This window comes from Ochotona princeps, chromosome 26 (assembly GCF_030435755.1).
Source record: "Ochotona princeps isolate mOchPri1 chromosome 26, mOchPri1.hap1, whole genome shotgun sequence".
Classification (NCBI taxonomy): Eukaryota; Metazoa; Chordata; class Mammalia; order Lagomorpha; family Ochotonidae; genus Ochotona; species Ochotona princeps.
In genome coordinates, this window is record NC_080857.1 from 31743925 (window position 1) to 31760436 (window position 16512).

At 46.0% G+C, this 16512-nt stretch overlaps 1 protein-coding gene across 1 annotated transcript in view; it reads left to right on the top strand.

Moving 5' to 3' along the window:
• The window catches only part of LOC131478011 (zinc finger protein 585A-like), a 191794-nt gene that overhangs the window by 28274 nt on the left and 147008 nt on the right, over positions 1-16512 (top strand). The gene's annotated exons all lie outside the window — the stretch shown is intronic.

Below are 16512 nucleotides of genomic sequence, written 5' to 3' on the forward strand. Positions count from 1 at the left end.
GAACTCCTTTCAAGGTCCATTGGCACTGACACAGTCCACCTTAGAGTCTCCATTTGCCCACCCAGTTTCTGTCCACACCTGGCTGGAGCAGTTGTTCAATTTGTTCTGCCCTCTTTATTCTGCTATTGTACCAGATGTGCTCTGTGGGCCACAATGGACTGCCATGAGCTTCATGTATTTCTGGGCATGGTGCCCACTGCTCTATCTTAGCTACTGTGGTGGCCCAGTCCGGATACACGAATCCAGTTAATCCAAAGATCCTGCAATTCTCCCCATGGTTGGAGTTCACAGTCCAGCATTAGGGTTGTGGGGATCTCCAAAAAACATTTTCTGAGGTGATCCCAGACTCAAGTCTTGCATGTGTTTCACACTATGTGGTCCAGTTTATCCTGTCACCCATGTCAGCTTATGTTTACAATTGTAGTTGCAATTGCAGGGTTAGTTGCACCTCAAACCTGGCTCTTTTGTGAAGCAATAGTTCCTGTGGCTCAACCCAACACTTCCCACAATACACTCAGCCCTCACATCACCAGTAGAAATTACAGCCTAGTCAGGATGATACCCAAGAACTTCTGTGAGTATCGCTTCCAGGTCTGGGTCTTCAACGGGCCAGCATGTGCAGCATAGTGCAGTCTATCACACATCTCATTCAGCTCTCATACACTGATATGGGTTTTGGAACTTGATTCAACCCAAGGGACCCTGATTGCCAGCTCACACTCATGCCAGTCTAGCCAGTCAGGCCTGGCTACTCAGGCCCACTCAAGTCTTGATTGTCATTCTTACCATTGGTTGTTGTAGCCCATTTGAGAGGTGTCCACCACTTCCGTACTGGGCCTGTTTACAAGCACAGATCTTGAATTCATCAAGTGGTTGTGCAGTCTTGACTGACAGGAACTGCCCCAAATGTGCCAGCTGATGCTGAGGTGAAGCCCAAACAGCCTGTACTTACTCTGGCTCATGCCTACACCAGTGGATACAGTTGGATGGCCCAGCTTGGCTCTTCCCCTAATTCAGCTCACATGTAGACCTAAAGGTGTTGTAGCACTGCCTAGACTGGTCTGACCCTGCTTCAAGTTCTCTCACTCACCAATGGGAGCAGTGGCCCAGCAGGGGATCACCCAAGGAGTCTCCCCCATACCATTGCTCGCTTCATCTAACCACACACATCTCACACATGTTCCTGGGTGTTGCTGCCCAGTCTGGCATGACATGCCTCAACTCAACATTTTCTAGGAGGTGTTGTAGCCTGTTCTGGCCCAATCTGCCCAATGCTCAGTCTCCTGCTGAGGATGGGTGCCACTGCCTGCCTACCCTCCCTAACTAGCCCCTCAATTCCAGCTCTAATGTGGACTGGGTAGTGATAGGAGTCTGCCTGGGCCTATCCTAACCCATTCCCGGTTCTCTCATCCTCCAATGGATGCTATGAAATGATCCAGAATGGCCTGACCCCAGACCTGATCCACATGTATACCATGTTATGGTACCTGGCATAACCTGGCTTGTTCTTTGCTGCTCCTAACCTTGGTAATTGCACTCACCTACAGGGACTGCATCCTGACAAAGGATTTCCACAAGCTACTCTCTCAGGTCTGCTCCAAGTAGCAGATCTCAAATACACACTGGTTGGTCCTTGGCCAGACTAACTTAGCCCACCTTCTGTCCTGCCAGGAACAATGGCTTTTCCCAGGGAGCCCACATCCATTCTTGTTCTTACTATTGTGTGCTACAGCCCAGCCACACCTGGTATACACCCAGATACAGGTCTCATGAGGTTCATTGGGCATTGAAATTTAGCTCAGCCCATCCAACAACCACCCCGGCTCTCATGATCTCCAGTGAGTGCTGGAGTCCAGCCCTGTCTGCTACTCCCCTGACACAATCTACACCTATGCGGAGTGACATCACAGCCATGTCTAGTGCAGACTGACAACTGCCCACATTCCTGCTCTTGTGCTCACCATAGGGAACCTCAACCCACTTACGGCAACTGCTTAACTCACCAACCAAACCTGTTCCCAGCCACAGATCTTGCACAATCCAGTGATTGCTCTGCCCTAGATCAGCATAGCCTATCTCTTGTCTTGGCCTCTGCCATCAGATGCTGCATCCTAGCCTGGCATGACACCAGACCCAACTCCAACACGTACCAATGGAAGCCCACTAGGTAGGACCCTAACCCTAGCTTAGTTGCAGCGGTGAGTAGTGTTCAATGTTTAATCATGGTAATTAACCTAAGTCAGGTGTCCTCGTGGGTTTGTGTATCTGTTTGCCCAATATAAGTCACCAGCATTGAACCTTCAAAGTGCTTAGTCTCAGCACCCTCTCTTACCTGCAAGCACAATGGCATTGTTGATGGAAGTCCCTCAGCTGTCAGTCCTCATCTGCAACATATTTCTTCAGGGCCTGCCCTCTTTCCCATTCATCTCCTTACTCCTTTCCCTACTCAATCCATAGATCATGCACATGGGGAATTCCCCAGACTTGTTCTACCTGCCTCAACGTGAGGCACCAGGTCTGCCCATGCACCTGTGGCATTATCTCCAAAGCCCAGGCAAGACCACATCCCTAGGCTTTCACAAGCATGCCACCTGGAGCTAGGACACCCCACATGAAGGGTAGACAAATGGTGTCTTTTCACTCTGTAGCATTTGGCAGCCAGTTGAATGGTGGCTGCTTATGTGGAGCCAAACAAAAAGTCTTGTGGAGTGGAGTGAAATCACAAATTGACAGAAATTCTGGACAAAGATTTTTCTTAAATCTATTCAGTTCACTGAAAAATACCTCAGGTTAGTTTCACTACTTGTCCTTAATTCCTGGAGCTCATATTCCCACCACTTCTCACCCATGAAAATAAAACCGCAGTCCCAGGGAGAAGACTGCTGATGAGTGAGTAAGTGATCAAGGGCCTTCAAGATCAACCTTCTCACTATTCAGCAGGGAAAACAAAGGACCCAAGAAATAAGTGTACAACAAGGGCTTAATCACACTACTTGCAATGACTTTTGCCCCAGGGCACATTGTTTGAGATACTGAATGGGTTATAGATTGAAAAGATAAAAATTCACTGATGCCTACTGTAATAAATCCCCTTCTGGCTGGCTGCTGGTGGGTGCCAGGCTGGAGCATCTCCATGCTCAGATCTCTGATTCCAGGTACGGCATACACACGGTGAGCTGGCCCCAGGCCTGCCTGTGCCTGCCTGGGCTCTAGAGGCTACTCCCTTCATGGTGAGTACACAGAAGGGGGATGTCTGGAAAGCTAAGTGGGCTCAGGTCCCTTCTGCCACCATGATTGCATGGTGGATGGGATTGGGGAGGGAGGCGACCTTGGGTCTGGGGGTTGAAACATTCGAAAGCCTGCTGGCTGCTGGTGGGTGCCAGGCCTGGGAGTATCCATGTTCAGATCGCTGATTCCACCCACCGAGTACGTGGGGAGAGCTGTGCCCAGGTAGCTAGCGCCATTTGGCGCCAGGCTGTACCTGGCAGCGAGCTCTGGGGTTTTGGTTCTTAGAATTGCTGCTTAGGTAGCTCCACGTTGTATCCACTGTGCTTCTGGGATATGAATCAATCCTAAAGATTCCCAATGACAGAATAACTTCCTTTAATGGCAAGCAACTCTCGTGAGACCTGGTAGGTTGTAGGAGAGGGACCAGATGATCATTATGGATAAGACTGATATACCAAACTCCTTTAAATCCTGTATAGAACTTGTAATCACTGAACAATGCCGAACACCGAACACCAGTCCATGCAAAAACTCAGGCATGGGGCTTATCTAGCAGGAACAGATCCAATTACCTGACATGATGATGGATCAGCAGACAGGTCACATTAGTCACAGCCATGACATCAACTAGCACATGAGAGAACCATACCTGGGGGTAGATTCTGTGGGGAAGGTGTGCACCAAACCCAGTGGAAAAACTAGCTCCACCGGTTAGCTCAAGAGTTGGGGTAGTGATGGACTAAGCTAGGTGTGACCAAGGAGCCTGCCATCAATCACAGATAAAGAAAACAACAACAGTCTGGACTGGTCAAGGCAGCAGCACACGAATGTGCATCTTGAATAGTGTGTGGGGTGGGCTGGGATGCAACGTTCACCAGCTCACAACATTCTCAAGGTCAAATGGAAGGCCAGACTTCGCAAGGCACTGGCTAAAAACCAATGGCATGCATGAGAACTGGGTCTGGGTGTGGGTCAAGTGGAGGAACTTCGGAAACTCCCCTAGCGAGTCATAGCTCCCGCTGGTTAACACATGGTCCAGACCTAGGGATTGGACAAGCTGGGCAGTGTAGCTCCAGCAGCTGGCTAATGTGTGAATTGGCAATGGAATGGGGTTGTCCGGGCAGGACTGAGCAAACCTTAGCCCACAAGCAAAATTAGAAACCAGGATGGAGCACAGGTCATGCCGATCTAGGCTCTTGCACCAACTGGTCTACGTGAGCCAGGGACACTAAGCCACAGTGTCTAAGGCAGAGGTCGGGACAGGTGAGGGACTGAAACTAGCTGAGTCAGAGCAGCCACTGGCATGTGCGTGATCAATGGCTGGTAACAGACCAGGTTGGGGAGCTAAGGGGACACTCTAGCTGGGTTGAGGATCCCACCAAGGGGCACGTGGGCTGGAATGGGGGCTGCGTTCTGATCAGGCTATGGTTTTAGTCTCCCTTGGCACAAGTATGGACTGGGACTGGATGCACCCAGCTGGGCTAGACTCCAACACCATCTGGTGTTCTGGAGGACCAAGGTAGATGTTGGATGGACTAGGCTATTTCTTAGCTCCTTAAGAGCCATATTTGAACTGTATGTGGGTATGGATGAGCCGTGGTAGGCCGAAACATCCAACAGTAAGAACCAGAATGGGTTGAAGGCCAGTCAGGAAAAGCCATTGTTCCTGCTAGGACAGGAGGTGAACTGAGCAGGGCTGGCTCATGGACCCCCTGATATGCGCAAAATCTGGCATTGGGAGGGGTTCTGATGGAGGAGCCTGCGCAACTCCTCTGCCAGGACACAGACTTGGCAGGTAAGTGCAAGAAACATGATAGGAAACAGCCCAGAACAGGCCATGGAAAGTTTCCCAATGGCATACATTCCGCATGGGTTTGGGGCAGATCATGCTGAATCAGTTCACATCACCAACTGGCAAATCTGAGCAGCAGAACAGAGTGTGGGTCGAGCCAGGTTTGGTTGTGACAAAAACCAATGCACAATATGGAATGCCAATGTGAAGTTACCTGTACCGGATGTGACTGCAGCACCCAACCAGCTCACATGAGCACCAGGAAGAGAGGAGGTGGAGCCAGCAGGCGGAATATGGTGGGGTTCCCCTGCTGAACAGCTACTCCCACTGGACAGCCTGAGCTGGGATGGGGGCAGACCAGACGAGGCAGGGCTACAACACCTGTGGGCCTCACGTGGACTAGATCAGGGAAAAACCAGGCTGTGCTGATACATGAAGGAAACAAGGTGGAAATAATAGTCTTACTCACTTTCCTGTAGCCCTTGAACCATCTTACCCTAATTAACTATGTAAAGATTATAAAAAACAAACAAACAAAAAATGAAAAAACCCTTGTGTCTTGGAAATAAATCTGTTCCATTTGAGAAATTCATGCCTGGTGCCTCCACCACTGTGTCCACCTCCTTCTGAGGGAGAACTGCCGGAGACCTGCTCCGGCTGACTGAGAGCTTGCAAAGGATGCGTGGATCGGCGAGACTGTAAGAGGAAAAGATAAGACACGGACCACTATGGCTTGATGCTCATAATGGACAACTCAGAAAAGTTGCCTTCTTTATTTATACACAAATCATCACAAACTTTTGTACAATATCCAATTGTTTCATTTTTACATCATGGTTAAGAAAATGCAAAAAACAATCCTAACATATTATTTACTTTAAAGAAAACATTTTTGGCAAACCATTACTCATTGAAATCTGCAGTGACCTGGCTAAAGCCAGGAATTCCACGGTTGGCAGCACATGCAGTTACATAGTGAGAAGTAGTTTACTTATATTCAAAATTAATCTTATACTCAAAATCAATTTCTACTAAACACAAACTAAGATTGATTAAAATATTAAGAGTACAGAATTAAAAGATTATAAATGAAAGGATCTTATAAAAGCATATAATATAGATTCTTTGCTAAATCTTATAATCAAGTCATGCATTAATTACCGTCACCTTCACTTAGTGCTGATTCAATTGTTTTTTGTTCTTTTGTTAAAGGGCAGTGAAAGGGATCAAGGCAGCTCAGCCAATCTACAGAGGGCCTTTACAAGAAACTTGCTTTTATCTATATAAACTGTTTTCTTTCCCTAAATATAAGTGCCAATATAAGACAAAAGTTTTCTTTTTTTTTTTCCTTTTTTTTAAAATTTTTTAAAAAATATATCTTACTGTATTGTTGTTGACAATCTTTACATAGTTAATTACAGTTAAAGGAAAAAGAAGAAAAAAAGAAAAAAAAAGGTTCAGGGGGATAGGGAAGTGGGTAATGCTATTATGTCAATATTGTTTCCATCATGTATCTGAGGTAAAGGCGGATATTGAGGGAGAAGCCCCACCTGGTTTCCAGCCCACCCCAAGTCCCGGATGTGGGGCATGCTCTGAGATATGTGCTCAAGTGGTGTTAATAGTTCTCCAGTTATGAATCGCTGCCAGTTTCACTCGATGAGGTCGTCCACTGATTGATATGGTCCATCATAAAGTCTCCGTTTGCCCCATATTTCGCTGCCAACATATAGCTGAGATGAATGATTGTCCTGTTCTGTCTTCTGTCTTTTCTTGGTTAGAGTTCTGAGTCCAGCAGTTTGATTGGGGAGATCTCCAAAGATACTTTGAGGTATTCCCAGATTAGTTTCTTGCATGTTCTAGCAAGCACAGGGCCCGGCACAGTTCATCACCCTGATCAGCTGGTGGTTGCAATTGCTGTGTTGGTTCTGTTTTCAGTCCCGAGTTGCACTGGAACCAATGGGTGTTGCAGTCCAGTCTGGTTCGGCCCTTACATCAACCAGTGGGAGCTGCAGCCTAGTCGGGATGACCCACAATAACCCCCACCAAGCCCGCCCCCTACCCTGTTTTGCCAGTATGTGTAGCAGAAGACCAGTCTGTGCCCCATCCCATTTGGTTCTGGTACTTGTCAATAGGTATTAAAGCTTAGTTCTATCTAACCAACTCAACCATCCAGCCCTCACGGGTGTTGTTGAGTACCTCTCTATCTAGACACCCCAGCTCCCATTCTAGTTTTCATGCCCTCCCACGGGAATAGTGACTCAAGAAGGGGGAACCCACTTTTTCCCTCCCAGGTCTCTCTGTCCCAGTTTATGCACGTTTTAGATGGTCCTGTGATTTGACTCGACAGAATTAGTCCCCAGTGCCAGCTTCTGCCAGCTGATGCTGCGGCCCTGATCTAGTCCACATGCAGCGCACAGGTGTTGTAGCCTTGCTTAGTCGGGTCTGTCTCTATCCCAGCCCACACTCTCCAGTGGGAGTAGCTGTCCAGCGAGGGGACCAGCCCCTTAATCCCCCCGCCAGCTCTGCCCCTTCCTTCCTGGATCTCACGTGTGCTGGATGGGTGCTGCATTTATATCCAGTACAGGCAACCACGCTCTGGCATTCCATAATGTGTACTGGTTTTGTCGCGACCAAACCCGGCTCATCCCACACTCTGATCTGGTGATCAGATTTGCCAGTGGATGACATGAACTGATTCAGCCTGGTCTGCTCCTGACCCATGCCGAATGTATGCCAGTGGGAAACTTTCCATGGCCTATTCTGGACTGTTTCCTATCATGCTTCTTGCGCTTACCTGCAGGGACTGTGTCCTGCCAGAGGAGTTGCCCAGGCTCCTCCATCAGAACCCCTCCCAATGCCAGATTTTGCGCTTGCCAGGGGATTCTTGAGCCAACCCTACTCAGTTCACCTCCTGTCCTAGCAGGAACAGTGGTTTCTCCTGGCTGGCTTTCACCCCATTCTGGTTCTTGTTGTTGGATGTTTCAGCCCAGCCATGGCTCGTCCATACCCACATACAGCTCACACATGGCTCAGAAGGGGAGTGAGACCCAGCCTAGTCAGTCCCACATCTACCCTGGTTCTCCATAACACCAGATGGTGTTGGGATCTGAACCGGCCTTGTGCATCCAATCCCAGCCCACACTAGTGCCTCGGGTGACTACAACTGTTTCCTAGATAGAATGCAGCCCCCATTCCAGCACATACACCCCTTGGTGGGAACCTTATCCCAGTTGTGGTGTCCCCTTACCTCCCAGATTGGGCCTGTTCCTAGCCGTAAATCACGCACCTGCCCGTGGTTGCTCTGAGGACCATTAGGTGCTAGCCTGCTAGACAAGCCGGAGCTTATCTTTTACTTGATAGGTGTTCAAAGCTCAGCATTATTAAGGGATTGGAAGTTCTTCAAAGGAAGAGTTACAGGCACTGGGAATTTTTAGGATTGACTCAGATCCCAGAAACAGTGGGGTCAGCCTAGAGCTATCTAAGCAGCGATTCAGACATCCATTACCCCAGAGCTCCCCGGCCGGCTGGCCAGCAGGCACAGCCTGGCGCCAAATGGCGCACTGGCCACCTGGGTCCAGCCCGCCATGAGCCATGAGCACATGGTGGGCTGGGGTCGGGATCCGAGCTAGACGTCTTCTCCTGCAGCCCTCCGGTCACCTCTGGACGAAAGTTTTTCTAAACTGTTTTCTTTCCCTAAACATAAGTGCCAATATAAGATAGAGATTTTAAGCCATTTTGAGGGGGGTTCACATTTGTTTCCCTTTAGAAGATGCCACATATACTTTTGCTTTCTGTGGTGAGAAACTAGAATACGTCATATCATGTGTTGTAACAGTTCGAGGCGCATGGTAAACAAACTCTTTGTACCTCCATTATTGCCATCAGTTGCAAGATATTATCAAGCCATTTCTTAAGGAAAACATTACTTATACTAGGGCAAATTCCAGGACAAAAGTGGGCACATAACAGGATGTTTGGAGACATTGTGGGCTCAATTGTACTATTGTAAACTTTTAGCTGTGTGTCATAGCCTTACGCCGCTAAAGATGTTTTTATCTTAACATGATTGATCAATCTGAGGTGTCATACCAGTTACAGGAATCACTTCCCATTAGCAGAAAAACAACAACAACACCCTCAGGAGAATTCTATGAAACATCAGAGAGGTGACTGAATGTCCATACAATGGGCTGAGGCAGGAATGAGGTGATCAGAAACATTCCGCCGGGCCTTGCCTCGCTGCTAGAAACTCCTCGTAGCCTTGCTAACCAAGGAGCAGTGCTCATCACACACCCATGCCATCTGACCCAACTGCATGGCTCCCCACAGAGAACATTATCTGGCCTTGTGTGTCAAGCTTGGATTAAAGTATTGTATAAAGGAGCCAGGATGGTACAGTCTCAGAATTCCCTGGCAGATTTGAGTCCCAGATGCTGTGCTGGGGGTGGATTGGATTACAACAAGAATCAATTAACATTAGGATCAGGGCTGGGGACTGCCTGGGACTGGTTAGGCTGCAGTGTTCACCAGCTTAGCTGGAGCTTGGAACAGGTTGGATTGAGCCAGGTTGCAGCACCAACTGGTGAATGAGGTGATGCAACCTATAGTAGGCAGGAGAGGTAGTGGCTGGGTCTGTGAGCTGCATGGATGAGGGACTTGACATGGAAAGAGTGTTGGGTTCATGAACCTCAGGGACTGGGTCATGCAGAGGGGAGCAAGTCACCTGGCCTGTATCCTTGTCCTGCCTTCACAGTGGGTGGTGGATCTGTGAGCTTCTGGTTTAGAGGATACTGTGGGGGTTATGTTGCTTGGCACACTCCTGTAGGCCCTCCTCTGTGCATCTTGGGTTGGTAACTGATGGCTCGGAGGGCTAGTCTCCATGCCTGGATATGGGGTTGGTTGGGAGGTTGGGTATAGCTTCTCCTCTCTTTTAAAAAAATTTTTTTATTTTGATAATCTTTACATAGTTGGTTAGGGCACAAAGGGTCAAGTGCTACAAAAACTGGGTAAGACTATTTTATGCACATTATTTTTTTTCTAGATCTAGGATAAGAGGTAAGATAAAATGAGAAGCCTCACCCAGTCTCCTACCCATCCCAGGTCCCTGACATGGGGCATGCACTCAGGTGCTTTTGATAGTCCAACCATCCTGAAAAACTGCCAATCTCCCCATTCCAAGCATGATGAAATCGCTCCATAATTCACAGTCTTCCTTTGAGTCTTCATTAGCCCAGATTCTCACTGCCAACACACGGCTGGGGTAGATACCGGTTTGTTCTGTTCTCCGTCCTCTGTTGTGGTACCAGGTGTCCTCTGCAGGCTCTTCCATCTGAGCATCTGAGGGGACTCAGCTTTGATACTTGCACTCCATCGTCAGACCATGGAATCTGTACTTCTCTTCATGGTTGGGGTTCTGAAAACAGCAGTTCAGTTGAGGGATCCCAAAAGAAATTCTGTCTGAGGTCACTCCAGGCCTGAGTCCTGCTTGTGATTGCCAGTACAGTGTCTAACACAGGCCATTGACCCAATCATCATATGCATATGTTGCTGGTTGCAATTCCTGGGTCAGTTCTGTTTCCAGTACTAACTTCCTAGCAAGAAAAAAAAATGGGTGTTGTAATCCACCCTGATTCTGCCCAGCACACTCAGCCCTCATGCAAACCAGTGAGCAGCAGCCTAGTCAGGGTGACTTCTAATAACCCCCACCAGGCCCACCCCTGCCCTGGTTCCCATGCTTGCCAGTATGTAGAATAGACTGGTCCAGTCCCACATCCCATTCAGCTCTCGTGTATGTCAGAAGGCACTAAAGCCTAGTTCACTCAACCTGCACCACTACCCGCACATGCCAGCGGGTGCTGTTTTGTCTAACCACAGCTGCCCCAATCCTGGTTTTCATGCTTTCCGCTGGGAGTGGTAACCCAAGAGGGGGTTATTTCCTTTCTGGAACCACTCCCACTCCCGGACCATGCACTCTCCATGTGGTTCTGCAGTTTAGCTTGACACAATTAGCCCCACATGCTAAGATCTGCCAGCTGATGCTGAGGCAAAGCCCAACCAAAAGCTGAGGTGAGGCAGGCCATCACCTCAGCCACTCTGATTTATGCTTGCACCAACCAGTAGGAGCAGCCAACCCAGCCTGGCTTTTCCCTGATCTAGCTCACATGATGCCCACAGGTGTTGTAGTTCTACCTGGTCAAGTCTACCACCATTTCAACTCACATTCTGTAGTGGGAGTGGCCATCCAGCAGGGGAGCCCTCTACATTTCCCCTACCAGCTTTACTTCTTCCCCCAACCTGGTCTTGTATGCTGGTTGGGCCCAGTGGTGTGCTCTGGCATGGTCTGCCTCAGCTCAGCTTTTTACAGTGGGTGCTGCAGACTGGCCCAGTCTAGCCAACACCCAATTCCAACTCAGGTTGGTGGTGGCTAAAGCCCAGCGCAGCCCAGTCCAAGCTATAATGTGTACTGGTGTGTGTGGCAACCGGACCTGGCCCAACCCAAACTATATTCTGGTGCTTGGATTTCCCAGCCAGTGATGTGAACCCACCCTTCCTTGTTCACCCCACTCTGCACCAAATATATACTAGTGGGTACCATTGCCTGGGCTGGTATGGGCTATTGTAGTTCACCTGCATGGTCTGTGTACCAACAGATGAACTTCCCAGGCTCATCCATCAGAACCACTGCCAATGCCAGACCTTGTGCACACCAGTGGGTCCATGGGCCAGCCCTACTCAGTCCACCTCCTGATCTAGCAGGAACAGTGGCCTTTTCTAATCAACGTAGAATCAATTCTGTTATTGTTGGATGATACAGCCCAGTCTAGCCTGGTCAACACACAGACACAGCTCATACCCAGCCAGGCAGAAGCAAAAAAGTAGCCTAGCCTGTCCTACACCTACCATGGTCCTCAAGAACACCAGTGAGTGCTGGGATCTGGCCCAGTCTGTTGCAGCCACACAGGATCAATAATTCATTTATTTTATTTGTTTTTATTTATTTATTTATTTATTTATTTATTTATTTATTTATTTATTTATTTTTGAACACAGCAAAGTTTTATTTGTAAAATGGCCCTATGAGCAGGGAAAGAAGACATTAGAGGAAAGCACATCTCAAGAGAAAGCAAGCTGGTGATGTGCCTCTAAGGAGACACTTGTGTAACTCTTTCACTTTGTTTCAACCTGTGGTTACTGAAGCAAGATTCAAAACTCAAATATATGCCTAACTCCTCTGTTTTATCTCAATCCCCATTAATCCCATCCTTCTGCCCTATTCCACATCACTATGATGCAGTCAAGAATCAAAGGATGTCAGGAGGCTGTCAGATTCTGGGAATGTTTGAAAAGAGCAATTAAAACATTAAATAACATCATTATGGAATTTTTGCTGATGGTATGTTGGAGCTTTCAATTGACTGGGATGATACTCTGCTGGCTCTGTCTTCAGACCAGAGAGGGTATACCTAAGAAGCCGTTGAACTTGACTGGACAATAAGATGCTGGACTCTATGCTTGGTATATGCTTGCAATGGGGGAATCTCAACTGAACTTGAACTGTGGTTATGCAACAAGGTGGAGGAATCCACCATGGTGGGAGGGTTTGGGGAGGGGTGGGGAGAACCCAAGTACCTATGAAACTGTGTCACATAATACAATGTAATTAATGAATTAAAAATAATAAATAATAAAAAAACATTAAATAACTCCAACTGTAAGGTAGGATGAGGAGTGTTCTTTGGAAGTACCTGAGCCAGGTGCTGATCAGCAACAACGGAATGTTCACAGCTAGGGACTCACAGAAAAATGCTGATGGGAAGCAGTTAGGAGTGTACAAACTTTTTTCTGCACTTTCAGTAAGGCATTGATTACATGGCACATTCTGCAGAAAAAGTTGCCTCTCTTGCACTCACTGCTCTTCAATTTGTGGCTTGATAAGGCCTGGACTCTAATTAGTAGAAGTCATTGAGATACATGTCAATAGGTTCCACATAAAATACTTGTTTTACCTCAACACCAGTCATGGTATTCACTTAAAAATATTTTACTTGAAGTATAGAGTTATAATGAGGAGAGAAACAGAAGCAGGGAAATAATTTCCATCCATTGGTTCACATCCCAAATGGCTGAATTGCAGTAGCTGAGCTGATGTGAAACTAGAAGCCATTAGCAAGACCAGAGGAGGATCTGCTAGGATGTAAATCAGTGGTGTCCATCTGGAAATGCCAACACCTCGGACAGCTTATCTACAGCACCACAGTAGTGCTGGTCCTGATGTTCACTCACTCTTACAGTTCAGACTTCAGACACAGGCTGGCATTTAGAGAAGTAGATCAGCCAATGGCAAGAAACTGACTGTGGGAAGCCATGATGCACAAAATCAGTTTGAATCTGAGCAGTAGTTGTGGCAGTTGTTACATTAAATTGAATAGTCTGATGCCAGACAATTCTAATGTGTCTGGGATATATATCGTAGTGTCAGGGGTTTCCTGACCAGTAGGCCTAAGACCACTGAGGGGTGAAAAGATGGTGTTATTTGGCTGAAGAACCACCAAAAATAAACTGGACAGGGATGTCCATTAATTGAGAAGAACTTACAAGCTTATATAGAGTAGAAAAGGGGGAAGGCAGAAGGGTGATACCAACAGTACTCCCACACAACAGTGATATTATAACTGTCTAAGCAGGCATGCCTAGCTCTCTCAAGCCTCTAATCAAGCACAGGTCACATGGCACACCAAGAACTTGGAACTGTGTTTCATGCCACATGAAGGAAGGCAAAGACAAGTTAGCACCGGGGCTGAAAGCTATGTCAGGGGGTATGCTCATTACACGTGATTGGAAAACAGGATGTGAATTGCATTTAACTTCTTGGAGTTGATTATCACATAATTTCCTTTTCTGTTGTTTTTCATTGAACATATCCTTATAAAATTTATATAAACAAATTTCACATGCATCATGCAACAGATTTATGATCATAGTGGTAGTTCTTATCCTACCCTCCTTCCTAAATGTGTTTCTAACCTGCCTTACTCTTTCCTCATTCTTTTTTCTTAATTGATTACATTGCATTATATTACAGCTTTATAGGCACTGGGATTCCCCCCATTCCCCCAAATGCTCCCCTCATGATGGATTCCTTCACCTTGTTGCATTACCACAGTTCAAATTTAGTTGAGATTCTTTGTTTTTTAAAGATTTATTCAGTTTATTACAAAGTCAGATATACAGAGAGGAGGAGAGACAGAGAGGAAGATCTTCTATCTGATGATTCACTTCCTAAGTGAGCCGCAATGGGCCGGTGCGCGCTGATCCGAAGCCAGGAACCTGGAACCTCTTCCGGGTCTCCCACACAGGTGCAGGGTCCCAATGCTTTGGGCTGTCCTCCACTGCTTTCCCAGGCCACAAGCAGGGAGCCGGATGGGAAGTGGAGCTGCCAGGATTAAAACCGGCACCCATATGGGATCCTGGGGTGTTCAAGGCGAGGACTTTAGCCACTAGGCCACGCTTGCCGGGCCCAGTTGAGATTCTTTCATTGCATTTACCAAGCATAAAGTCCACCATCTTATTTTCCAGATAATTTCAGTGGGTACTTGGGGAAACCATCTCTGGTTTGAAGGTAGACTGGCAGAGTATCATCCCGATCAATTAAAAGCCCTGACATAACATCAGTAACTATTAATAACATTATGGAATTAATTGACATGGTATTGTGTAACCAATATGTTAAAAGAAAAAAAAATGCAAGTTCTGAACCACAACCTGTGACTTCTTCATTGATATTTAACTTATTAGTTTATAAACAACAATGTTTTGTACACCATAAAATGGCTATAAATTATTATTCAGCTGTGTTGTGTCTATTTTAATTTTAGTATTTAGCAGTTTACTCCGTTGAAGCATGATTTTGCTGCACCTGCTTGTTTTGGGGTAGTCATTCTTTTTAATCTTCACCCTCATTCTTTTTTAATCGTACTTTTATTTATTATCCTTTTATGATACAGTTAAAGAGGCTCCTGAAATTTCCCTTATCCTCTCCCCAATTCACCCTTTGACCTACTTCCTCTGTATCATTACTAAAATACAGTTTTTCATACACAATTATATGTCCATCATTGCGGGCATGGACAATGGCAGAATCCAGCATCCTATTGTCAAGATATAATGAACAGTTTCATCTTTGTCTGGAAGCAGAAATGCATACTATATTGTATCCTCACATCTGGATATTTAGTCTCAATTTCACAATTACTATACATCCCCTTGAATGAAAAGTCATACTACAAAATCAACAACAGAAAGAAAAAATAGAAATGTACAATGCCATGAAGTTAAATGACATGTTACTAGATATGACAGCCTCCATTACACAGCTATTATGCATCGCCTTAAATGACAAGCCACAAAACAAAATCAACATCTGGGAGAAAAAAGAAATCAACAACACCAAGAAGTTAAATAACATGCAACTGAATGATTCATGTGTCACTGAAGAAATGAAAAAGAAAGTCAAGGACCTTCTTGAAGAAAATGATGCTACTGTATGATGTATGAGTTATTGAGGAATTTAATCACCAAAAAACTGTTCTGAAGGGCTAAAACTAACAAAAATAAAAATATCAAAATCCATGAGATATAGCTTCCACTGATTTTTGTTGGTGAAATAAGTCTCTTCTAGACAACAAATAGATGGGCTTTGTTTTTTAATCCAGTCTACTAATCTATGATGTTTGATTGAGTTTAAGCCATTTACATTCAGAGTTTAATATACATGGATGGTACTTTGGTCCTGTCATTTTAGGAATGGGTTGCTCATTGGTTTAGTCTTCTATTGTCATTTTACTGGGTTGTTCTTCCCGTTTGCCTTTGGTTTTATTGAGTGTTATTCCTCCTCTCTGTCAAGAGAACATCTTGAAGCATCATATGTAGGGCAGGTTTGGAAGAGGCAAATTCTTTTAACTTTTCTTTACTGTGGAAGAATTTTATTTCATTTTCAAAGACAAAAGAAAGCTTTGCTGGATATGTTATCCTAGGCCAACAATTTTTCCCTTTCAGAAACTGGAATATGTCACTCCATTTTCTTCTGGCCTGTAGAGTTTCCAGTGAGGTATCCTGTGACTTTTATTGGCATTCCTTTATATGCCAAATTTTTCACGGGAAGATTTAAGGATCTTTTCCTAACTTTCGATTGAAGGGAGCTTGATGATTATGTGTCGTGGTGAAGATCACTTTTGATGAAGCCTGTTGGAAGTTCTGTGACCCTCATGGATGTTGTTTCCAAAGTCTTTCTCTAGATTAGGGAAATTCTCCCTTATTATTTCATTAAACATATCTGTAAAATCACTTTCTCTTTCTGCACCTTCTGGGACTCCCATAACTCCTATATTTGGCCTCTTAAGAGTGTTTTTCAATTCTTGAATTGTTTTTTATGGGGGGCCTGATCCTGTTTTGCTTCCAGCCTTTTCATTTGCTTCCAACTGGTGACAGGAAAT